The sequence below is a fragment of the Lates calcarifer genome, linkage group LG24 (assembly GCF_001640805.2).
Source record: "Lates calcarifer isolate ASB-BC8 linkage group LG24, TLL_Latcal_v3, whole genome shotgun sequence".
Taxonomy (NCBI): Eukaryota; Metazoa; Chordata; class Actinopteri; family Centropomidae; genus Lates; species Lates calcarifer.
The window spans coordinates 9,863,063-9,880,184 of NC_066856.1; the positions used below are offsets into that span (position 1 = coordinate 9,863,063).

General features: G+C 36.7%; 2 long non-coding RNA genes across 2 annotated transcripts; one reads left to right on the plus strand and one right to left on the minus strand.

The window, feature by feature from the left end:
* Positions 1-4,046: 4,046 nt before the first annotated feature.
* Positions 4,047-10,480, plus strand: LOC127139268 (uncharacterized). The gene is made up of 3 exons (XR_007809440.1): positions 4,047-4,230; positions 5,129-5,555; positions 9,917-10,480. It is a non-coding gene; the product is annotated as an uncharacterized LOC127139268 (long non-coding RNA).
* Positions 9,276-16,663, minus strand: LOC108881609 (uncharacterized). The gene is made up of 7 exons (XR_001960649.2): positions 16,541-16,663; positions 16,047-16,179; positions 13,749-14,364; positions 12,377-12,440; positions 11,701-11,778; positions 10,678-10,731; positions 9,276-9,935 (listed from the first exon to the last, which is right to left on the minus strand). It is a non-coding gene; the product is annotated as an uncharacterized LOC108881609 (long non-coding RNA).
* Positions 16,664-17,122: the final 459 nt, after the last annotated feature.

The following is a 17,122-nucleotide window of genomic DNA, read 5'->3' on the forward strand; positions in this document are numbered from 1 at the left end:
AAAGATCTATGTCTCCATGCTCAGAGAAGAAAGAAAAGAAGAAACCAGACTGAATGTTGAGGACTTGAGCCAATAAAAAAAAAAGAAGTATGTCACTCTAGTATCAAGCCAGACTTAGTCAGCATGGTGAGCTTGCAATATGGTGCCCAATAAAACCACACTGACAAACTAGCATTTTTTCTGTTCCTGTCAGCATTGTTGTTATACAAAAAATTGACATCTTTGCAGTGGTGATGCACTACATATGCAAAACACAGAGTCACAGTATACTGTAGTATGCAATTAGAACACATACTAATGAAGCAAAGCTAGATCAGGCAGAGGACTTGATGCTGTGATATTCTCTTCTCATTGCAGCATATATCCAGTTCACCTTGGTGACAAACTGAGGCTGCCACTGACACTCTTTTGTTTTACTGGACCTACTGCTGCACTGGTCATCTGAAAGCTATACTGTAACTGCTGCTGTTCATATATATTTCATAAATCCCACCTCTACCCCATGCTGGTGGGTTTTTCACCAGACAAAAAGTCTAGGTGAAAGGTGGTTATGGTTTAATCTGAGTTGTATGAACTACAAGTTAATTGAATTGAAAAGATTCCAATCTTGTTTATGAAGCACAATCTCATAGGAAAGCAATAAACAATGCTTTAATTAGTAGCAAATGGATACCTAAAGTCATCAGGATATATCGTCTGGGGTCCATGAATGTCTCCACAAATCCATAGTGGTGGACCAGCTGACAGACAGACATTGTCATCCCTAGAGACAGACTGCGAGTGTGCCTAAAAATGAATGAAAGTGCAGGTTACGCTGGTTATTATTGTTGTGCAGTTCACAGTAACATACAACTGCTCCAGTGATTAGTTGATAGACATACAATTGATAATCATTTTACTTTTTCCTAAATATTTGTTGGTTCTTCAGGTGGTGATGACAGTCAACTGTCCATTTTCTGAAACAGCCCTCTGATGTTTGTTAAATGTTGTGGTTCAGCTGTAATGTTGAATATTTCTCTGTGTTTTCATGGTGAAAGTGTTGATGAGGAATAGGTAGTAGTGTATTGATCATTTTCCTTTGAATTTTTCTCTGTGATTTCCTCCAGGTGTCAGCACTTCATCCACGACATCGTCCACGATCGCAGAGACATGGTCCATGATCGGAGAGACATTGTTGAGGATGAGGGAGACATCGTCCTCGATCAGAGACATTGTCCACGATCGCTGGAGACCTTGTCAAAGACGAGAGAGACGTTGTCCCATGATCAGAGACATTGTCCCATGCTTCGTAGAGACCTTGCGATAGAATCGGCGGAGACGGGGTCACCGATTTGACGGCATTGCCCGCGATCATGGAGACATTGTTGATGATCATAGAGGCGGCGTCTATGATCTCAGAGACATCGTCCACGATTGCAAAGACAGTGGCTAGGATCACGGAGACTTTGTCCATAATCTCAGAGACATTGTCCGCGATCACAGAGACGTAGTCCACGATCACAGAGTGTCTTCGTACAATGAAGAAGTCCTTTGAGACCAGGACAGAGGCCTCCAGGTAATTCACAAACACCTTTGCATCAACTGTAATGGTAAAAGTACTCTAATATTAGAGGTAACAGTAAAAAGTAATCTGTATGTAAAAATGTCACATTATATTAAGGTGTCAAAAATGTCAACTGTTATTGTTACGGATCAGTCAAAGTGGGACTGATAAATATCTTAACTTCAGTTTGATTGTACATGATCAGAAATTCTTAATTATGTGTATGTGCTAGGCACATTAGACTACAGTGTACAAAACAATGTCAAGTCGACAAATAAAATATTGGAGTGAGTTATTCATTAGTGTGTATTGTAAGTGTTGGTCAGAGAGGGATTTTAAAAATATCTTTACAGTTTATAACGACCAGTTCTACACTTAGTTACTCAAACGTTTTCACATAAGCTGCTGTTAAGACCTTTGTAAATTTGGTTGTTATTCATTAAATGAAAACAACACAAAACAAAGACATTTTAAATATGTGTTCATAAGAAGAAGGTTGAAATAATGATTCTGTATGTGACCATCTGTGGTGGAAGAAATACTCAGACTTTTTACTGAAGTATAATAAACAACACAAGTTAAAATCCTGCATTCTAAAATTGACTTAACTGTAGTGTTTATTATTGTTGTGCAGTTCACAGTAACATACAACTGCTTCAGTGATTAGTTGATGGACACACAATTAATAATCATTTTACTTTTTCCTAAACGTTTGTTGTTGTTGGTTCTTCAGGTGGTGATGACAGTCAACTGTCCATTTTCTGAAACAGCCCTCTAATGTTTGTTAAATGCTGTGGTTCAGTTGTAATGTTGAATATTTCTCTGTGTTTTCATGGTGAAAGTGTTGATGAGGAATAGGTAGTAGTGTATTGATCATTTTCCTTTGAATTTTTCCTCCAGGGGTCACCACTTCATCCACGACATCGTCCACGATCGCAGAGACATGGTCCATGATCGGAGAGACATTGTTGAGGATGAGGGAGACATCGTCCTCGATCAGAGACATTGTCCACGATCGCTGAGACCTTGTCAAAGACGAGAGAGACGTTGTCCATGATCAGAGACATTGTCCCATGCTTCGTAGAGACCTTGGCGATAGAATCGGCGGAGACGGGGGTCACCGATTTGACGGCATTGCCCGCGATCATGGAGACATTGTTGATGATCATAGAGGCGGCGTCTATGATCTCAGAGACATCGTCCACGATTGCAAAGACAGTGGCCAGGATCACGGAGACTTTGTCCATAATCTCAGAGACATTGTCCGCGATCACAGAGACGTAGTCCACGATCACAGAGTGTCTTTCGTACAATGAAGAAGTCCTTTGAGACCAGGACAGAGGCCTCCAGGTAATTCACAAACGCCTTTGCATCAAACTGTAATGGTAAAAGTACTCTAATATTAGAGGTAACAGTAAAAAGTAATCTGTATGTAAAAATGTCACATTATATTAAGGTGTCAAAAATGTCAACTGTTATTGTTAGGATCAGTCAAAGTGGGACTGATAAATATCTTAACTTCAGTTTGATTGTACATGATCAGAAATTCTTAATTATGTGTATGTGCTAGGCACATTAGACTACAGTGTACAAAACAATGTCAAGTCGACAAATAAAATATTGGAGTGAGTTATTCATTAGTGTGTTATTGTAAGTGTTGGTCAGAGAGGGATTTTAAAAATATCTTTACAGTTTATAACGACCAGTTCTACACTTAGTTACTCAAAAGTTTTCACATAAGCTGCTGTTAAGACCTTTGTAAATTTGGTTGTTATTCATTAAATGAAAACAACACAAAACAAAGACATTTTAAATATGTGTTCATAAGAAGAAGGTTGAAATAATGATTCTGTATGTGACCATCTGTGGTGGAAGAAATACTCAGACTTTTTACTGAAGTATAATACAACACAAGTTAAAATCCTGCATTCTAAAATTGACTTAACTGGTAGTGTTTATTATTGTTGTGCAGTTCACAGTAACATACAACTGCTTCAGTGATTAGTTGATGGACACACAATTAATAATCATTTTACTTTTTCCTAAACGTTTGTTGTTGTTGGTTCTTCAGGTGGTGATGACAGTCAACTGTCCATTTTCTGAAACAGCCCTCTAATGTTTGTTAAATGCTGTGGTTCAGTTGTAATGTTGAATATTTTCTCTGTGTTTTCATGGTGAAAGTGTTGATGAGGAATAGGTAGTAGTGTATTGATCATTTTCCTTTGAATTTTCCTCCAGGGGTCACCACTTCATCCACGACATCGTCCACGATCGCAGAGACATGGTCCATGATCGGAGAGACATTGTTGAGGATGAGGGAGACATCGTCCTCGATCAGAGACATTGTCCACGATCGCTGAGACCTTGTCAAAGACGAGAGAGACGTTGTCCATGATCAGAGACATTGTCCCATGCTTCGTAGAGACCTTGCGATAGAATCGGCGGAGACGGGGTCACCGATTTGACGGCATTGCCGCGATCATGGAGACATTGTTGATGATGATCATAGAGGCGGCGTCTATGATCTCAGAGACATCGTCCACGATTGCAAAGACAGTGGCCAGGATCACGGAGACTTTGTCCATAATCTCAGAGACATTGTCCGCGATCACAGAGACGTAGTCCACGATCACAGAGTGTCTTCGTACAATGAAGAAGTCCTTTGAGACCAGGACAGAGGCCTCCAGGTAATTCACAAACACCTTTGCATCAACTGTAATGGTAAAAGTACTCTAATATTAGAGGTAACAGTAAAAAGTAATCTGTATGTAAAAATGTCACATTATATTAAGGTGTCAAAAATGTCAACTGTTATGTTACGGATCAGTCAAAGTGGGACTGATAAATATCTTAACTTCAGTTTGATTGTACATGATCAGAAATTCTTAATTATGTGTATGTGCTAGGCACATTAGACTACAGTGTACAAAACAATGTCAAGTCGACAAATAAAATATTGGAGTGAGTTATTCATTAGTGTGTTATGGTAAGTGTTGGTCAGAGAGGGATTTTAAAAATATCTTTAGTTTATAACGACCAGTTCTACATTTAGTTACTCAAAAGTTTTCACATAAGCTGCTGTTAAGACCTTTGTAAATTTGGTTGTTATTCATTAAATGAAAACAACACAAAACAAAGATATTTTAAATGTGTGTTCATAAGAAGAAGGTTGAAATAATGATTCTGTATGTGACCATCTGTGGTGGAAGAAATACTCAGACTTTTTACTGAAGTATAATAAACAACACAAGTTAAAATCCTGCATTCTAAAATTGACTTAACTGGTAGCGTTTATTATTGTTGTGCAGTTCACAGTAACATACAACTGCTTCAGTGATTAGTTGATAGACACACAATTAATAATCATTTTACTTTTTCCTAAACGTTTGTTGTTGTTGGTTCTTCAGGTGGTGATGACAGTCAACTGTCCATTTTCTGAAACAGCCCTCTAATGTTTGTTAAATGCTGTGGTTCAGTTGTAATGTTGAATATTTCTCTGTGTTTTCATGGTGAAAGTGTTGATGAGGAATAGGTAGTAGTGTATTGATCATTTTCCTTTGAATTTTTCTCTGTGATTTCCTCCAGGTGTCAGCACTTCATCCACGACATGGTCCACGATCGGAGAGACATTGTTGAGGATGAGGGAGACATCGTCCTCGATCAGAGACATTGTCCACGATCGCTGAGACCTTGTCAAAGACGAGAGAGACGTTGTCCATGATCAGAGACATTGTCCCATGCTTCGTAGAGACCTTGCGATAGAATCGGCGGAGACGGGGGTCACCGATTTGACGGCATTGCCCGCGATCATGGAGACATTGTTGATGATCATAGAGGCGGCGTCTATGATCTCAGAGACATCGTCCACGATTGCAAAGACAGTGGCTAGGATCACGGAGACTTTGTCCATAATCTCAGAGACATTGTCCGCGATCACAGAGACGTAGTCCACGATCATAGAGGGTCTTCGTACAATGAAGAAGTTCTTTATGACCAGGACAGGGGCCTCCAGGTAATTCACAACAGATGTAAAAAATGTCAAAAAATCATGGTTGAGTATGGTATCAAAAATCATAAAAGTCATAAAACTATGATTGTATGGTAAAACATAAACATGTTTTAGAATATTAGGGATAATAGCATCTTAGTAAGACATTAAATATTGTAGTATAGTAATGCATAAAAATGTCAAAAGATGCCATAATATAATAAGGCGTCAGAAAGATGCAAAAAAGGTCACAGTAAATTGAGGCATAAACACGTCAAAAAATGTCAGTGTAGTAAAGTGTCAGAAATTGTCAAAAAATATCATAGCATAGTAAGGGGTCAAAATGGTCAAAAAATGTCATCTTATAGTATGGCATCAAAAACTGTTAAAAAATGTCATAGTAAGGGATCAAAAACTGTTAAAAAATGTCATAGTATAGTAAGGGGTCAAAAACCACCAAAAAGTCTTATAGTATAGTAAGGGGTCAAAATGGTCAAAAAATGTCATAGTATAGTATGCTGTCAAAAACAGTTAAAAAATCTCATAGTATAGTATGGCGTCAAAAACAGTTAAAAAATGTCATAGTTTAGTAAGGCATAAAAAATGTCATAATATAGTAAGGGGTCAAAAACCACCAAAAAATGTCATCTTATAGTATGGGGTCAAAAACCACCAAAAAATGTCATAGTATAGTAAGGGGTCAAAATGGTCAAAAAATGTCATCTTATAGTATGGCGTCAAAAACAGTTAAAAAATGTCATAGTATAGTAAGGGGTCAAAAACCACCAAAAAATGTCATAGTATAGTAAGGGGTCAAAATAGTCAAAAAATGTCATAGTATAGTATGCTGTCAAAAACAGTTAAAAAATCTCATAGTATAGTATGGCGTCAAAAACCACCAAAAAATGTCATCTTATAGTATGGGGTCAAAAACCAGCAAAAAATGTCATAGTATAGTAAGGGGTCAAAATAGTCAAAAAATGTCATAGTATAGTAAGGGGTCAAAAAATGTCATCTTATAGTATGGCGTCAAAAACTGTTAAAAAATGTCATAGTATAGTAAGGGGTCAAAATGGTCAAAAAATGTCATAGTATAGTATGGGGTCAAAAACCACCAAAAAAGGTCATAGTATAGTAAGGGGTCAAAATGGTCAAAAAATGTCATCTTATAGTATGGCGTCAAAAACTGTTAAAAAATGTCATAGTATAGTAAGGGGTCAAAAACCACGAAAAAATGTCATAGTATAGTATGGCGTCAAAAACAGTTAAAAAATGTCATAGTATAGTAAGGGGTCAAAATGGTCAAAAAATGTCATAGTATAGTAAGGGGTCAAAATAGTCAAAAAATGTCATAGTATAGTATGGGGTCAAAAATCACCAAAAAATGTCATAGTATAGTAAGGGGTCAAAATGGTCAAAAAATGTCATCTTATAGTATGGCGTCAAAAACCACCAAAAAATGTCATAGTATAGTAAGGGGTCAAAATAGTCAAAAAATGTCATAGTATAGTAAGGGGTCAAAATGGTCAAAAAATGTCATCTTATAGTATGGCGTCAAAAACTGTTAAAAAATGTCATAGTATAGTAAGGGGTCAAAAACCACGAAAAAATGTCATAGTATAGTAAGGGGTCAAAATGGTCAAAAAATGTCATCTTATAGTATGGGGTCAAAAACCACCAAAAAATGTCATAGTATAGTAAGGGGTCAAAAACCACGAAAAAATGTCATAGTATAGTATGGCGTCAAAAACAGTTAAAAAATGTCATAGTATAGTAAGGGGTCAAAATGGTCAAAAAATGTCATCTTATAGTATGGCGTCAAAAACAGTTAAAAAATGTCATAGTATAGTAAGGGGTCAAAATAGTCAAAAAATGTCATAGTATAGTATGGGGTCAAAAATCACCAAAAAATGTCATAGTATAGTAAGGGGTCAAAAACCACCAAAAAATGTCATCTTATAGTATGGGGTCAAAAACCACCAAAAAATGTCATAGTATAGTAAGGGGTCAAAATGGTCAAAAAATGTCATCTTATAGTATGGCGTCAAAAACAGTTAAAAAATGTCATAGTATAGTAAGGGGTCAAAATGGTCAAAAAATGTCATAGTATAGTAAGGGGTCAAAATAGTCAAAAAATGTCATAGTATAGTATGCTGTCAAAAACAGTTAAAAAATCTCATAGTATAGTATGGCGTCAAAAACAGTTAAAAAATGTCATAGTTTAGTAAAGCATAAAAAATGTCATAATATAGTAAGGGGTCAAAAACCACCAAAAAATGTCATCTTATAGTATGGGGTCAAAAACCACCAAAAAATGTCATAGTATAGTAAGGGGTCAAAATGGTCAAAAAATGTCATCTTATAGTATGGCGTCAAAAACAGTTAAAAAATGTCATAGTATAGTAAGGGGTCAAAAACCACCAAAAAATGTCATAGTATAGTAAGGGGTCAAAATGGTCAAAAAATGTCATAGTATAGTAAGGGGTCAAAATAGTCAAAAAATGTCATAGTATAGTATGCTGTCAAAAACAGTTAAAAAATCTCATAGTATAGTATGGCGTCAAAAACCACCAAAAAATGTCATCTTATACTATGGGGTCAAAAACCAGCAAAAAATGTCATAGTATAGTAAGGGGTCAAAATAGTCAAAAAATGTCATAGTATAGTAAGGGGTCAAAAAATGTCATCTTATAGTATGGCGTCAAAACTGTTAAAAATGTCATAGTATAGTAAGGGGTCAAAATGGTCAAAAAATGTCATAGTATAGTAGGGGTCAAAATGGTCAAAAAATGTCATCTTATAGTATGGCGTCAAAAACTGTTAAAAAAATGTCATAGTATAGTAAGGGGTCAAAAACTGTTAAAAAATGTCATAGTATAGTATGGCGTCAAAAACAGTTAAAAAATGTCATAGTATAGTAAGGGGTCAAAATGGTCAAAAAATGTCATAGTATAGTAAGGGGTCAAAATAGTCAAAAAATGTCATAGTATAGTATGGGGTCAAAAATCACCAAAAAATGTCATAGTATAGTAAGGGGTCAAAATGGTCAAAAAATGTCATCTTATAGTATGGCGTCAAAAACCACCAAAAAATGTCATAGTATAGTAAGGGTCAAAATGGTCAAAAAATGTCATCTTATAGTATGGTGTCAAAAACAGTTAAAAAATCTCATAGTATAGTATATGGGTCAAAATGTCAAAAAAGTCACATGTCAAAAAAATGTCATCTTATAGTATGGCGTCAAAAACCAGCAAAAAATGTCATAGTATAGTAAGGGGTCAAAATAGTCAAAAAATGTCATAGTATAGTAAGGGGGTCAATAAAAATGTCATCTTATAGTATGGCGTCAAAAACTGTTAAAAAATGTCATAGTATAGTAAGGGGTCAAAAACCACCAAAAAAATGTCATAGTATAGTATGGGCGTCAAAAACAGTTTAAAAAATGTCATAGTATAGTAAGGGGTCAAAATGGTCAAAAAATGTCATAGTATAGTAAGGGGTCAAAAACCACCAAAAAATCTCATAGTATAGTAAGAGGTCAAAATGGTCAAAAAATGTCATCTTATAGTATGGTGTCAAAAACAGTTAAAAAATGTCATAGTATAGTAAGGGGTCAAAAACCACCAAAAAATGTCATCTTATAGTATGGGGTCAAAAACCACCAAAAAATGTCATAGTTTCATGAAATGTCATAGGCATGAAAAATGTCATAGTATAGTAAGGGGTCAAAAACCACCAAAAAAACCATCATAAAATGTCATAGTAAGGCATCAAAAACTTTAACTTTTGAAATGAGTTTCTCCATTTTCAAATTAATGTCACAAAAGTGATTTTCTAATGCAGAAATGCCAAATATTCTCTACTTACAGCTTGCAATTAAAATGTAGAATTTAGGCTAAAAACTGTAATCTCTGGCTAAAAGTGATAACCCTAACACTGACCTCTGGTTAAAAAAATATTCCCTTTCATACAATATTAAACAGACCAGCAAAATAGTCAGTGTTCAGAAGTATTTATTTGAGTAAGATAATCCTTTATCTGTCCCACAACAGGGAAGTTCAGTATTGCAACAGTAAAAAAGGGCATTATATCTCCAAGACATAAAACAAGCTAATATACAACAATATATAAAAATGATGCACAGAATGAACAGGTTTACGTACAGAATAATAGATTGGATTTTGAGTACTGATATTGCACTGTTTGAAATAGCAAAATACAAAAATGAAAATCTGACCTAACCCACAAACACTGTGTAGAGGTGTGTGTGTGGAAAATGAAGGTAAGATGGCTACATTAGGATAAGAAGTTGTAAGGCATAAAAACTGTCAAAAAATGTCAGAATAGTATGTCATAAAAATATTTTGGTTTTCTTGTCTCTGCAGGAGGAGAAGACGACAGCAGCTGAAAACAAAAGTGTTACAAAGCTGTTAATTAGCTAAAAGACTCCCACCATCTAACTGCTGTCAACAGTGCTGGTTTCCTGGTTTTCAAGTGAACACTGTTTTTCTCTACCATCTGTAATGTAGTCATGGGCACATTTTCCAAAAACTTTATAAAGTACGTTTGAGAACATTCAACGGCTTATGATACAACTATTTATTAACCGTATCACAAAGATGCTTCGTAGACGTGTTTATCTTTGGAAAATGTGCAACACAACTACATTAACCCTAACCCTAACCAGCTCTAACAGTTGTTTCCTTGTGGTCAAATATCTGTCATTATCTTTGTTAAATGTTGTCTGGAATAAAATTATTAAGTGTCTTAATAAACTTTTGAGTTGCATTTCTCTAGTTTCTAACTAAAATTATAAAAATCATTTTATTCCCTTTTTAATTTTCAGACCTATTTTACCTATTTAAACTTTTAAACTTGAAAATATATTTCTTTAGGTTTTATATTTCACTTTTAAAAGGTTTTACACTCATTGTTCAGACATATATTTTTTAGACTTATTGCTTAAGGTTTTATTTATAGACATACTCTTAAAAGGTTATATATTTTCATATATATATATATAAATAAATAAAAATGTAAAAGTGGTGTGACTGCTACTTTACAGCAGCTTTAATTTGTTGCTATTCGTCAAACTGCAGCTGAGATAATGACTGAGTCAGACTGAAAAGAATAAACTAACACTGACCTTCTGAAAATGTCTTCGAGTCTGTGTCTCTGTGCTTTAATGGTTGTTTGAATCCTGTGGAGAAAAATGCAACAAACATTAATTCAAAGATGTGACTTTTAACACATCAAAATAAAAGCAGTGTTTCTGGGTACTGAACTTTAAACTTTCAAAAGATAGAGAAGTAAAAGACACAAAAAAAGCTAGTGTGTGGACCAACTGGTTCTGGAATAATCAGAATTTAGAGTTAAATTTGCTTTATACACAAAGACAGAAGAAGCTGCTCTGATATTCTCCTGATATTCACACAACAGCAGTGGATGGAAATGTTTTTTCTCCAAAGTCAGTTAAAATTTGAACTGAATTTGGTTGATAGAAGCCAAAATGAAGCAAAATGACAGTTTGTAATGTGACTCTGAACTGAATAAGTTCACATTTTTATGATTTAGTGTTCTAATGAGAAAGATATAAAACGTGTTCAATATTTATGATCGAAAATGCGGGGAGTACACAGAGGAAAGCTGAGCACACACTCTGTGGACTGTCACATGGAACAGGGCATTAGACAATCAGGTAGCAAACTGACTGAAGACAGAAACACAACAAACAAGAAACATCATTGTCTGCCATGTTTGAGAGTCCAGACTCTGGTTGCTGGTGGTGAATCTGTTAGTGTGCGGTGTGCTGTGTTGGTGTTGCACATCAAGCAATTATAAGAACAAAACTCTGAAATCTGACATTATTTTTTGTTGTGTGTGTGGTCTCTCACATTTTCTAAATCAGGTAAGACTTTGAAAATCTTATAGTCTGTGCCAGGCTTAAGAGGGCAAGGGAGAAAGAAAGAGACAGAGAGAGGGAGAGAGTGAGCTGATTAAATTCTTCATTTTCTTTGAACTGTACATTCATGAACTATGTAAATAAACTTTAATAATAAATGAAGTCTTTTTGTGACAAATCAAACTATTCAGACTTCAGATCAAATACTGAAGATATTTAGTCAGTGCTCTGTGTTGGTCAGCTTATGTAAAGGTGTTTGTGAATTACCTGGAGGCCTCAGTCCTGGTCTCAAAGAACTTCGCTGTACAAAGAGACTCTGTGATCATGGATGAAGTGGTGACACCTCTCACAAAAAAAGAAACATACAAAGGAAAATGATCAGTACACTGTGATCTATTATACAACAAGTAGTTCCGACTAAGCAATCTGATTGGTCAACAAGACATTTAGAATGTGCTCATATCATCATCATCATATGATGAACTGACTTGACTGGATGTAGTCTGAAGGCTCAAATTCAACAGAATTTGAATTAAATGTGGTTGTTTTAACCAAGATTATGCTGCAAGATGCAAATACATTTTAAGTTCCCTGTTACAGGTTAACCTGCAATTCAGCAAATTTCCAGTTTATTCACATTAATTCCCGTTAATTCCCATGGAAAGTTTCCAACTTTGAAAATTCACAGAATTTTGCAACCCTAGGCATTTTAAATTAGACTTCAGTCCACAGACAGAAAATTAACTGAGAACTATTTTGAGTTTTTAAAAATTATTACAACTAGTACTATTTTCTGACAATTTGTAGACACAGTTAATTAGTTGGTATTATAATACAAAACTCATTAAATACCAAGGATTTAAAAAATAGCACTGTTACTAACATTAATAATTCAGGTCATCAACACATTTTTTCAGACTGGGTAAATCTTTAGGACACATACCTGTTTGGTTTTTAAGGTGAGAGCTGGTGTTTCTGTCCAGGCCGCAGCAGCTGACCGAGTAAACCTGGAAAACACAAGTACAATGCTTGAAAAACAAATAACTTCATAGTTCACCTTTCACATTTGAACAGTGTAGAAGAGTAGGGATAGACTGATTATCTGTGCCGATACTTGGCATATTGATGCATATCAGCATCTGCCCTTTTTTTTTTTTTTTTTTTAAATCCGACAGCCGATAATAGATCAATTTAAAACTGGGTTATTTTGGCTCTGATGCAGCTGTGCCTCTGTCTGCAGTCACTACTCTGTCTCCAGCATTGTCCCACCCACAGCACTGATTGGTTACATGCAGAGCCACAGCACGGGTAACAGCCAATCAGCAGTGAACTGAATTTGGTTGATAGAAGCCAAAATGAAGCAAAATGACAGTTTGTAATGTGACTCTGAACTGAATAAGTTGTTCACATTTTTATGATTTAGTGTTCTAATGAGAAAGATATTAAACATGTTCAATATTTATGATCGAAAATGTGGGGAGTACACAGAGGAAAGCTGAGCACGCACAATGCTCATGCACACAGCGGAGAGGAGAAAAAGTTTTGCTGGGTGGAGAAGCTCCCGAGAGCAGATATATAAAATAACATTTCAGTAAACTTTATTTACTGTAGAAAATTTTAGGGAGCTATTTATTTGTATAAGTTTTCATTTAACTTCATAAGACATGCTGCTGAGCCTGGGAGCTCCCTGCACTTTTTGTTAGAATTTTAAAACAAAGATGTCTATTGTCTAAGATAAATAAAACCTTTAACTTGTTGCAAATCTGAAAAAGCTGTTTAATAAACATATGCTTAAAGGCATTTAAATTAAGTGTTGGAGTTTGTATTAATCAAAATTTTGATGCCAATATTTTTACTTTTACTGCATCTTATCGGCTCCAAATATCGGTTATTGGCCTCCTTGACTACTAATAATCGGTATCGGCCCTGAAAAACCATATCGGTCTATCTCTAGTTACTATGAAAATATGAAAAATACAGAAAGGTTAATTTACATAACAATATTACAAATAAAAAAAGAAGAACAGCAAGGTTAATCAGTGTCACTACGTTCTAAATGTTACAGATGTCTTTCAAATTTCGTTTTTTGGTTTTTTCACATGTCAACAGAAAAACACACTTGATTGCACCAAACATCATTATTGCAGATGGCTATAATGTTCTTCAGATGTTGAATGATCACAAATTTGGAAGAGAATATCTTTTTAAATCTGTTTTCATACTTCTATAATCATAGTAATCATAATCACCATGCTATTAAAAAATCTGATTACATCTCTGTGCTGGCTTATTGGACACGAGGAGCTGACACTTACATTGCACTTTGAGAAACACCTTCCCACTGTTGATAAGACTTTCTGTACGAAACGCCGCAGCAGTCATCAATAGCCCTTGTGAGTGAATCTAGCACTGACAGAGCCCTTCTGTTCTGAAAGGTCTCCCCCTGTACAGATATTGAGGAAGCGGAGCAGCGCCAGAGCAGCTGGGCACGCTGAGGAGAATCAGGGCTTGTGGGGATGCTGGCAAGGAAAGATGGAGGAGACATAGTGGGTAATTGGAGTGCAGTGATATCCGCCATCTTGGCTCGTTACCTAAATAACAGCTTTGATTGAGGTGAATAGGCCCATAAAGGGTTGTGGTGGAGCTGATAAGCTTCAGTGTGGCTTGGCTGGTGTTGCGAGGCTCTTGGCATCCACAAGGAGTCTTGGCTTCCTGCAGCTGAGACCTGGATCAGCAGGACGGGCACCTGGGATTCCAGATGTCTTGGGGTAGAATCTATGGTGGCATCTCTCAACTGGTATTAGCGCCTACGGTGACATTCATCCTTCAGTCTGGCATGTCGGAACTGGCAGCGTCGTGCCAGCTTCCTATCTACCCACACATATCTGTCTGAGGGAGCGCTGCTGGAAGTTGTGCTTCCTTCTGTCTGGGCTGAAGAAATAGCAGAGTTAGTGCAGGAAACAGAGACAACTGGACTGCTGTGCTATGTGGAAACTTGGAAAGTTACACTAACAGCAGATGCTAATGTAATGAGTATAGGAGTCATAGAAGAGTGGAAAAAACACAATTTTCCTCGAAGATGTCACTGAAATGAAAAATATTTTTCTTTAAGCACTGCAGCAAGGGCATTATGGAGATTAGAGGTGCTTTGAAAAATCTCTCTCATCTGTTTGCTTTGAATACATAGTAACGTTAATCTGGACTGAAGCTGCATTAAGGAATGTTTGCTTCCAAACATACAAGCTCAGAGAAAAAAATATACTTAAGGGGATGCTTAAACACACAGGGGAATAGTCAAAGAATCTTCTGTCTGAGTTGGTCTACTTAGAAAGTAACAACTAATAAAGTGCTAAATCCACAGAGCATCACCTTGGCCTCAGGTGGAAACAGATACAGAGTGAGGGTAAGGTGAAAAGTATCTAATTTAAAGTGTCTGTGTGTGTGTGTACAGATAAACCTGTACTAACTGTAAACCACCCCCCCACTCAAGGATTCCACTGCATGACAGGCGTTGGTAATCACTGTTATTTGCCCACTGCAAAAAACACAACATTTCATGACAGCTCATAAATTGTTCAGTAGTCTTCAGTCTTCCCTGGGGTTGTTTAGTCAACATCTACTTCCATCACTTCTCCCAGCTCATACAAACATAACGCAGCAGCATACATTCGTCACTGGGTTTTCTCCCTCAAAGCATTTTTCAGAATGTACTGTGCTGACTGCATGGGGTCTCGTCCCAGACTTAGATATAACTTCTTCTGATTCTCTTCACAGTAATAAATGACTAGACAGTTTTGGCTGAATTATCCACTGGCACAGAACGACATCAGCCACTGCACTTGTGCCCACTTGTAGTCTGGGGAGGTAATTTTGGGGCATTTGTATACTTAGTCCTGCTGATATTGCAGTGCCGACGGGGTGGTGGATCTGCTTGAGGAGGTGCTGAAAGGCCAGCATAAAGCACAGCGATCCATGTGAATGAGAGAAAATGTGGCCTCGAGAGGAAAAAGAGGTGTTTAATGGGATGTTCACGCTCTGTTACCTGCCTGACAGGAACAATCTCACTCACTCACCTTGTTTGCCACTCAGAGGCCTCTGTATACTGGCTGCTAATTAACACAACTCCTGAATGCCTCATGAGCAAAATAGTAACATGCACAGAGAAAAAAATATTTGGAAAAAGCTATTTATAGTAAATGTGTTTTGTATTCAAGTTCAAACATCGTATGGGCATCTATCAAACAGATATTAAGAAAATGGCCATAGCGGCAGAGCTCTCACACTAGACAGGATGATTATGAATTTAAAAATCTGGCTGTATTGTCATAGACTAAGAATAAATATTTGCACTTATTAAAATTACGGCTGTAGCACAGCAGTGCATTGAGCTACATGCTAACATAAGCATGTAAACAAGCTCTATGTTTAGCATGTACACGCTTACACTTATGTGGCCTACTGTGTCTAAAACAATAATATATGTAACTAATAAGAGAGTAACACTTCAATTTTGCAACGTTTATATTGTTAAATTGAGCCAATAAGTTTTGTTTGTGTTGAACAGCAGAGGGACATAATGCTATTAATACTATCCTGGATTCAGTGGACAGTACCTGCTCTTCTTCTCCTCTCAAATCCATCATCTTGTGTTTCTTTTTCTCTCAGTCTCCTTATCTTGTCCTGTGTCTCTTCCCTTCCCAAAGCTGAGCTTTGATTGATTCAGTCTTCTCAGTTTCCTCTGTGTCACTGAAGGAAGAAAACAGGGGACCAGTTGATAGATGTTGCCTGCCTCCACTAGAGAAGTCTTACAAAAATAAAAATGTATAGGGTAGCTCATTTTAACATGCATGTCAAATCTTTACATAAACTGAACTGAAACAAAAGCATTTCAACTGTAGTTGAAAGTTTATCAGTCTGACATTTGACGGACGGAATTAGTGTTAGCTAGCTAGCTAACGAGCTAATTAGCTCCCTCAAGTCATCATGACACCGGCTAGTTAGCCTGCTAGTGAAGTTTATTACAGTTAGCCTGCTAGTAAAGTTTACTATAGTGAGCCTGATGGTAAAGTTAACTATAGTGAGCGTGATGGTAAAGTTTACTAGTTACCTGTATCACGCTGAAACCTTCAGCTGCCTGAGCTTCCTGTCCGGTTTGTTAACATATTCAGAGAACCGCCATATTGAATAAAGATTTAGCACTGACGACAAGAAAGTTCACTCCACTCACCGACACACAAGCATCGACACTGGTGGTCAACAGTGCAGGGAGTCGGTGATCTTGGCGTTGTATAATATCTTTGCAGGGCCAAAGTAGAGTCATCTTCGCGATGTTTATTTTGTACACCTCGGAAAAATACAGAAGTTCAAATCTCGGTAACATGCGTACGGACACGTGTAAACGTAGGGGCGTGGTAATCTTCTCATCCTTCCTCAAATCACCTACTGCTGACGCATTTCACTCAAAACCACAGATGTGAACCTGGTGGTGGCGCTAGAGGAAAAAGCATATATTTCTGCATGGGCCAAAGTTGTGGGCAGACCAACATTGCCATTTTCATCCTGATAAAATGTTCACCATACACACTCACATAAACAATATGCAGACTGTGGTTCATCTAATCCTGTGTGTGACATCTCATGACACTTTGACTTCTTTATATACAGTACAAACACGCGCTCACAGTCAGTT